Source organism: Silene latifolia, chromosome Y (genome assembly GCF_048544455.1).
Source record: "Silene latifolia isolate original U9 population chromosome Y, ASM4854445v1, whole genome shotgun sequence".
Classification (NCBI taxonomy): Eukaryota; Viridiplantae; Streptophyta; class Magnoliopsida; order Caryophyllales; family Caryophyllaceae; genus Silene; species Silene latifolia.
This window is the reverse complement of record NC_133538.1, coordinates 248,229,760-248,239,528: the sequence shown is the minus strand read 5'-3', so window position 1 is coordinate 248,239,528 and position 9,769 is coordinate 248,229,760.

Below are 9,769 nucleotides of genomic sequence, written 5' to 3'. Positions count from 1 at the left end.
ACAGTAGTATTTCAATGATGACATTGCATTTTCAGCTGTTTATGCCTAAGACTTGCTAATTGACATGTTATTAGTAGAATCAAATGCATAATCTATGAGTTTTCATTAAATTTCTTGCTGAACTTGAGACTTAACTTTGATTTTTGGCAAACTACATCATTTTCTGAGGTTTAGAGCTTCTAACTGGTGACATCTATGACCAGTTTATCTAGGATTGTGAGTAGTACTCCTTATGAGACATGTTACATAAATTTGCTTAAATATGAAATTAATCTGCTTAATACCTATATGCATTCGGGTTCGTGGTTAGTTGACACATGTGGAAGAGGTCACCCATTTGTTCATTTTGCCCATAAGCCCCACACTGCCAAAAATAGTCTTTTTGTCCCGTTAACTACATCCTACACTTAGCCTGCCCTTGTCAAGCTAGTAGTTTATGTTCTTGGGATTGTTACTTTGTTTTTGGTAGCTAATGCTCATTTTGAGGTGATGTTGGGAAGATGAAAAAGGAAAAAAAAAAATAGAATTGCAAAAAAAAAAGAGAAAACAAAAAGAAAAAAGGGAAAAAAAACAAGTTCGATTTTTGGTCGGTCGACTGGGCTCATTGGTCGATCGACTAAAGCCCGAGAAGAGGAAGAAATCAAATCGCATAAATCAAAGTCTTTATTAAATGGCGATTTTTGCTCCCATGTTTCATTTGTATCTTATGGGGAGTTGATTAATTATGGAGATTGTGAGTTTTGTGCTTACTATTAGCAGCGTTTCGATTTAATCTTGAGCAAGAAGTTGGGATGTTGTTATTAATTTGATTCCCTTAGTTACTAGCTTGGCTTTTAACTTTGTTTTTATCCAAATTCATCTTAGCCCCTTCTTACCCATTGCCTCACATATCCATATTTACCTCGGCATGTGTCATGGTCATTTGTTTGGTTGGAATGCATATGTATGGTTGTAGAGATTATTTTCATATTAGATTGAAGGCATGTTCTTATAGGTCGTAGTTATGTGAGAGTCTTTACAATATTACTTCTTTCTATCTTTACATATACTCACCTGTGCTTATGTGTGATATGAGCGACCCGTGAGAGTCCATAATGATAAGTCTCTACAGTTGACGGTTCAAAGAGTGATTTACGACGACTTCATAACTCGTTTGCATGATTCATATTGCTAGTTGATTGTTAGTTGTTGCATTAAACTGGTTTAGGCTTTACAGTTTGCATTTCGCTCTGAGGATGAAATCGTTCCAATTAGGTTTCAGGATCGAGACTAGTTCTTGCTTGGGGACAAGCAAGGGTTTGGTTTGGGGAAGTTTGATGCGTGTCCTAAATATGATGTTTTACACCCTATTTTACACTCATTTCAGAGCTCATATGTGTAGTTTATGCTACTATTCTCCCTATTTCCGTCTACTTTCGTGTTTTTGTATACTTTTGCAGAAATGTGAAGAATCCAGCGGAAATCAAGCCGAATCCGTCCCTAGGCTCCTTGCATTGCATTTGACGTGAAGTATTCACTCAAGAAATGAACTTGGTGCGCATTTCGAGGCCTGAAAGATGACTTTACGTGGCTTTTTGGAGCAAACTACCAGCTACAGTGGTCAATCGACCAGAGTACGACTTACAGAAGCTACTATTCAGCGCAGTTCAGTCGATCGACCGGTCTCAGTGGTCGGTCGACCAAACCGTTAATTCTGACGCAAGTTAATAGAACCAGAATTCTGAAGCCCATTGTAATTAGGTTTAGGATTAAGAGTTACGTAATATTCCTATATAACGTAACCTTAGTTTTTAGAATAATCATCCAGTTTTATTATCAAGTTCTTAACATACAATTCGATAGTCATTAGTTTAGATTATTTTCCGTCAATAAAGTTTACTTTTTGCATTCGGTTTTGATGTTTCCTCTTCAATTCTCCCTACGGTATTTTCTGTTCCTTCGTTTAATAATCGCTGCTTTAATTCGTTCGTAGTATAGAATTGTTAGGTTAGAATTCCCAAAGCCAATTATCGTTTTATGTTTATTGTTCATTTAATTAATTTAAGTATGAATTCGAATGCTTTAATTGTTGATTTTATTGATGTCATTATTTCTAGTATGAGGAGCTAAATACCCTGTGCTAGGATGTAGGGGATCTGTAGGTTAGGCGGCATTAGAATTAGGAAGACCAAGATCGCGCCATGGTCGATCGACCGGCCTACCTGGTCGATCGACCGGCTCCGTGAGTTTTACTTCGTTTTAATTAATTTAATTGCTATTTTTGACGAATCGAGTGCACGCGACTAGTTGAATGCCTAGGAACTGACCGACCCAATAAAGATCGAAAGATAGGGGAGGGAAATAGACTGCCTAATTAAGACGACTAAATTAATAAGATCGAGAGATAAGTTAATTTGGACTTTTAAATCAATTTTCAGGACGAAAGTTAGCATTAGTGATATTAGGGACCCGTAGCGAGATCGAAAGATGCTACCTGTTAAGAATGGACCGAGAGGACTTCTTATTTTCCCGTCTCACGTGATTGTTTTAGACCTACCTAGTGTCTTTTGAAACTATAGTGAACCGATCATCTTAGTACCCCTTTTAATATTTGATTTCATTTACTTCTTTTATTAGCTCGTTTATTTGTCTTAACTTTGTTGCCTTTAGCTATAGATCACTCAAAACAAACCCCCACTCATTTGTTACTTTAAGACTAAAATCAGACAACTAATAATTGCATCGCCTCTCTATGGTTTGACCCTGACTGCCACTAGCTATAGTAGTAGTTTGGAAATATAAATTTATCTTTGGTACTCTACGACGGTATCAGTCTAGCTATCTGTCATGGAGACAGCAGTAAGTGGGGTCCTGACTAAAGAAATTAACGGCCAACAGCATCCAGTCTACTATTTAAGTAAGAGTCTCCTAGATGCAGAAACCAGGTATGGCTTACTTGAAAAATATGTACTTGCTTTAGTCACGTCCTGCACCAAACTTCGACCTTATTTTGAAAGCCACCCAATTATTGTAAGAACCAACCTGCCTATCAAATCTGTCCTGAGAAAGCCTGAGTTATCAGGCAGAATGGCAAAATGGTCAGTACAAATTAGCACCTATGACATAACCTTTGAACCAAGGATAACAATTAAGTCTCAGGCATTAGCAGACTTCGTGGCTGAATTCAGTCCTACCCTAGAAACAAACCTCATAAAATAGGTCAATCACCTTGACACCCATAATACAGACCAGGAATGGACCCTACACGTAGATGGGGCAACAAATATGAATGGCACTGGCCTAGGACTAGTCCTGAAATCACCACAGGGAGACCTAATTGCACAGGCTATTAGTTGTGAATTCAAAGCCACAAATAATGAAGCTGAGTATGAAGTCCTGATTGCTGGACTAAAGGTATGTATAGAACTCGGTGTAGTAAACCTCAAGGTAAATACTGACTCTCTCTTAATTTCCAACCAAGTCAAAGGAATATATGCAGCAAAAGATTCAAAAATGATGCTTTATTTAGAATATGTCAAAAACCTTTGACATTGACCAAATACCAAGGGACTTAAATACCCAGGCTGATGCCCTAGCCAGCCTGGGATCAAACTTCAGCCCTGATGTGTTTGATAAAATACCCATCATCCACCTGTTAGAACCAACCATAGAAAGGCCTAATCAAATTTGTCCTATTCAGGAGGACACAACCTCTTGGACCAAACCCTACTATGATTGGTTCTTACAGGGGATACTCCCTAAAGATAAAAACGAAGCAAGGGCCCTGAAAATCAAAGCCTCTACTTAGACCATTATCAATAACACGTTGTTTAAAAAGTCTCAGGCTGGACCTTACCTACGTTGCCTAGAACCAAATGAAGCCAAACAAGTCATAGAAGATATACATGATGGATACTGTGGAAATCATAAAGGTGGCAGAAGCCTGGCAAGTAAAGTCCTCAGGACAGGCTATTTTTGGCCAACCCTGAGAGCTGACTGCATAGCATACAACTCCAAATGGGAGGCCTGCTAAATCCACTCCCCTTATATCCACCAACCATCAGAGCTACTACATTCCATCTCAGCCCCCTGGCCATTCATGAAATGGGACATGGACATAGTAGGCAAATTACCTCAAGCGCCTGGACAAAAAGTTTTCATGCTAGCAATGACTGACTACTTTTCCAAGTGGATAGAAGCAGATTCCTACAGGCAACTCACAGAGAAGGATGTCATATCATTCATCAAACGGAATATCATATGCAGATATGAAATACCTTCAGAAATAGTCTGTGACAACGGTACACAATTTGTGGGAAAGAGAACAGCAAACTTCTGTACACTATGGAATATCAATCTAGTCACATCCACACCAGGCTATCCAAAAGCCAACGGTCAGGCAGAATCAAGCAACAAAGTAGTAATCAGCTGCCTGAAGAAAAAGCTAAAAAGGAGAAAAGGAAAATGGGCTAAAGAACTCCCCTTAGTCCTGTGGACTGACATGACTACACCCAAAACAGCCACAGGGCAGACACCATATTCCCTGGTCTATGGCTGTGAAGCAGTAATTCCAGCAAAAAATCATGTACCAACCACCAGAAGTAGCCTGAATACCATAGAGAAAAACAGGCCACTATTGCAAGATAACCTGATCCTAACCGAAGAACTAAAGGATGCAGCCAAAGTCAGGATAGCCTCCTACCAGCAGGCAGTAGCCAGAAGTTACAACAAGAATGTCAACATCAGAGTATTCAAGGAAGGAGACCTAGTCCTAAGAAAAGTCTTCCCTAACACCAGAGGGAAAAATGCAGGCAAGTTAGCTCCCACATGGGAAGGACCCATTTATGTTTCAATAGAACCTTATAGAAAATTCCAAATATGCCTTCCTGCTATGTGCTAAATTGCCTGAAACATGTCTGTTACTTTTAGCTCTGCCTAGGGTGTTATTCAAATCATTTCTTACCAAATCCTGAAAACTTGTTTCACGCCTTCTTTTTATTTATTATATGCTGCACTTAAGGCTTAAACAAATATTCAGGATTGAGGGCCACTCCACCTAACCTGAAAAGCATTCCTGAAATGCTCTACAATTTGGCACGTGCCTGCCTGGCCTAAAAACTAAACTGAGCTCAGTACATAAAAGACAAGTACAACGGTGGAATAGACCAGACTACTTATCAAAGTAAGCCATCCTGATAGGCTGAGGGCCATAAGCCTTCCTGACTAGCAACCACCCTCATTTTAGAAACAATCCCTCATACAGGCAAACAGAGCCACCACTTCCCAAAATACAGGAATGAGGGCCATAAGCCCTCCTGACAGGCATTATTCTAACAGAAAAACGTCAAGTGAATTATTTACAGGTACAAATCAAGCCAGTCAAGCAAAGCAAGAGAATCAAGGGGAGAAAATGATATATTTAGGCCATAACAAAATGCCTACCCATGAATATATCCTTCCCAGGGCAAGAAAAACAACTATTTATCCAGGAACACTCAAAAACCAACAAAAAAAAATTTAAAAACCAACTGTTTGTCCAGGGAACATCCCCCCCTGGATAGGCTAAAATTACACAAAATAAAACCCCACAAAACAACAAAAATTAGCCTGCTTTGGAAGCTGTAGCAGAACCAATTCCCTCATCAGTAGCCTCCTCTTCTTCATCTTCACCTCCTTCCCCTTCAGCATCACCACTTTTTTCCTTGGATGGTGGAGAGTCCACTTCCTCATCAGCATAAAGTTTGCAGAGCTCAGGGTAAGTAGTGTTGAGTTTAGCCAGCTCCTGGTCAGGATTCCAAAAAGGCCTGACTTCAACAGGCTCCTTCATGGCATCCACACGACCCCTGTCGAAGAAGTAAAGTGCAGCATCCTTATACCTGGCATGTACCAGATCCCTCTCCACAGCCAATTCCTCATTCACCTTCAACTGCTCCTACATGGCCTGCTTTTCAGCCTTCAACTCTTCTTGAACAGTATCAAACTTGGCCTGAAGAGCCTTCAGAGCATCCTAAGCAGATTTCAGCTAAGAAGACTTCACCACCAACCGAGCCTTCCCTGCCTCATTATCCTCCTTTAAAGAATGATTCCCAGCCTTAGACACCTCCAACTCAGCCTTAAACTTTGCAGTATCTTTTTTCAAAATCTGTCCCTTCCAATCCAGGGTATTTTTCAGGCTGTGGACTGAATCCAATTGACAGGCACTCCTCAGCATGTCATTTACATTCTAACAAAGAAAACACACCCATCTAAGCCACAAAACAAAAACAAATAAACACACAAAAACACCCACACAAAGTTAGACAAAATATATACCTCCTGAAGCATGGTGATCAGATTGGCAGCATAGTCCCTAGTACGATACATAGCAGCCAAAACACGGGCAGAATAATCCTCTGCCTGATACTGATAATAAGGGACGTCAACCATAAAAGCCTGGGCCTGGATTTGTTCTTTAGCAAATTGAACCTCATCCAGCCGAGCCCTAACTCCCCTGACCTCATGAACCCCTCCTGAAGATTCATCTACTCTTTTCCTCTTCTTAGGACGATCACTTTCATCCACAACCTTCTCAGGCGACACCAACTGAACCTCCTGCACAGGCTCCTAAATCTGAACAGCACTATCACTCCCTGTGGCCTCACTACTCTTAGACTTTTCCCCTATGATCTGGGAAACCCCTACCTTCACCAAGGACAAACCAAAGCTAGCAATCCTGGCAGAAGCCCTGGTGGCTGCACGACGAGGCCTTAAATCAGCAATATAAACACATGTCCAACATAGGAAACAGTAAGACAAAAGAAAGCAAAAACTTACTCCCTGATGAAGAAACTCCTGAAGCCTTAGCACTCTTTACTGGCTTATACGTACTCAATTTGGCCTTCTTAAAACGAGGCATGGAGGCTTGCCCCAGACAGGTAGGCCACGCCCTCTCCTCTTCAGGCAACGCCATGAATGCTGCTATTCGGTCAGCCGACCCCTCATCATCAGGATTGTTCACCCAGTCGTTTACTACAAGAAACAAGGGCAAAGTAAGTAAATTTCCCAAAATATATCACTGCCAAACCAAAATACAATAGAAAAGAAATTTACCTCCTTCAACAGCTGGATATTTTAGATAGTCCAGGTCAGGAGCAATTGAATCAGCCTAAATAAACATATAGGTTTGAGCCCATCCCTTGTCATCCCCTGAATAAAATTTGGTAATCAGGTGAGCCATCTTCGACCTGACTCGAAGGTTGAACCGTTCAGTAGAATGACACTTCAGGTGATAGACATTCTTGAAGTCGTCCGGGGTAATAACCAACTTATGCTTAGAACACAAGTGCTCAACTTAATGAACGATCTTCCAGACCATTGGCATAAGTTGAAATTGGGGAACCCTGATAGCCCTGATCACCTCACTCATGAAAGGAGAAAGGGGAAGCCGACAACCACCCCTGAATGCCCATTCAAAAATACAGAACCAGCCTTGACTACCCCAATTAGTCCTGACTGGACCACTCTCAGGGATCCAAACTTCAGCCCAGTAGGAATGAGGCCTCTACACTTTATATAATGCTCAAAGGTCGGTTTTAGCTGATTGGCTTCATGGAAAGTGGCTGCCAATGCCTTAACAGAAGTATATTCAACCCCCTTATATGACATGGATAGAATCTCTGGGGCAGCATGTAATACTCCGTATTTATGAGTCTTTGGGTACTCTATCGAGTAGGCCTTACTCTGTCGAGTAAGGGTAAGTTGCATTTTAGAAACGTTTCTGACCTGTTGGGTACTCGATCGAGTAAGGGGGCACTCGATCGAGTACCTTGGGTACTCGATCGAGTAGCCGGTTTTACGGGGAGTTTTCTCGGGTTTTGTTAATTATGCGATTAAGATATATAACCTTCGTCGTCATTATTCTAAACACTTTTGCAAAACCTAATTTACTGTTTAAGAGAGAAACCAAGTACGTTCTTAATCCTAATCGCATTGTTAGCAATTCCCGGAGTTTGGAAGGTCGGTTCTCATCGTCGGTTATACCGTTGAGATCCTTGCGTCGAGGGTAAGATCTATGTACCCTTTTTGATGTCTTTCCTTTGATTTGGTTAAACCCTAATATAGGGATTTGGGGGTTTTTGAGTAGTATGTGATTTGGTAGCATTTGTATGTTGTATGATAGGAGGAGGTTTCATAGAGGAAGCTTTTTGATACAGCAGTAGAGACCGTCTGATTTTGTGCTTTCCAGGTCGGATTTCATACTCAGTATTAGTCCTATAATGGGATGATTGTTGATGTGTTGAGATTGATTGTTTCATATAGCAATTGTATTGTGACAGTTGTGATTGTGATTGTGATTGTTGTCTGTGGTTCTCGAGGCGTGTCCTCGGCTGAGTGGGGTCACTTGCGGGAGTGGCTTCACGCCCTTGTTTCGCCTTCTGTGGAACCCGCCACAGAAGGGATGTGCACATTAATGGACAGGGTTATCGCTCACTATGTGGAGCGGGGATTTGGTGGGTACGGCTGCGGTCCCCCAACGCGGGTGGTCTAGTGGACAGTCAGTGATTGAGATGATTGGAATTAGTGTGGTTGTGTGTGTGATAGTTAAGCTGTCTGTTTATCTTATTGTTGATATATATTGAGTTGTGTGATTAGTACTCACCCCGGTTGTTGTTTTGTAAACCTGCGGTGATCCATTCGGGGATGGTGTGCAGATATTGAGCAGGTATGAGATGAGTACTGGGATAGCTGGGATTGCCACGATATGATGATAGAAGTCTTCCGCTGTAGCTTAGTAGTTTCTTTACATTTCGTTAGAACGATGAAATGATCGGTTTGAGAACATGTATTATACTTTTGGTTTGGTTTTGAGAATTGTAACCCTTCACTAAGTCTTTATATTTAAACGTTGTTTCTTTATTGTTTATTTGATTATCATTGCCTCGGGTAACCGAGATGGTAATGTCTTTATACCTGAGTGGTCCTGGTAAGGCACTTGGAGTATGGGGGTGTTACAAATGGTATCAGAGCGACGATCCTGAAACCTGTAACCAATGAACCTAATGAACATAAGGAGTCAATTAAAATGAACCCGGGGTAAAAGTTGTAGGAGCTAATGCAAAGGCTTGGGAGACGTCCAAAAGTCGCGAACTTGCCCTACAATTTTGAACCGGTCACATGGGGGGTGTAAGTCAAGGTTGTATGTGTTATTTGGTTAACTTGTGTGTGAATGTGATGAAGTGTGTGTAACTGTTGGAGAAGTAGAAAGCTGAGAATATGAAAGAAAGGTTAATGATATATGTAGACTTGTTGTTGGAATGAAAACATGTTGAATGTTTACAATGTGGCGTTTAATAACATGATATAATGATTTCGTGAATCGTATGAAAAGAGGCGTATCATTATATGCTTAGTTATGATACAATGTTGGTTTTATAAAGTTTTAGCATGTTAGCATATGATATAGCATGCGGGTAGCGTTTCTGAGTTAGCATGACTCGATCGAGTGGGACTTACTTGATCGGGTGGGTTTTTGACGATTTTGAGTCCAGAATCGTGTTTTTGGGCACTCGATCGAGTACCTCGGGCACTCGATCGAGTAGGGGGTCACTCGATCGAGTAGCCTAGCTACTCAGTCGAGTATGTTAGAGATCAGAAGGTCTGTTTGGGGTCTGATGTTGGGGCACTCGATCGAGTATGGTGGGCACTCGATCGAGAAGCCCGTTACTCGATCGATTATGTTTGGGAACTCGATCGAGTAGGGGTCTGGGCAGTGTGTTTTCTTGTTTTGAGGTTTTGGCGCGTATGTTTATAT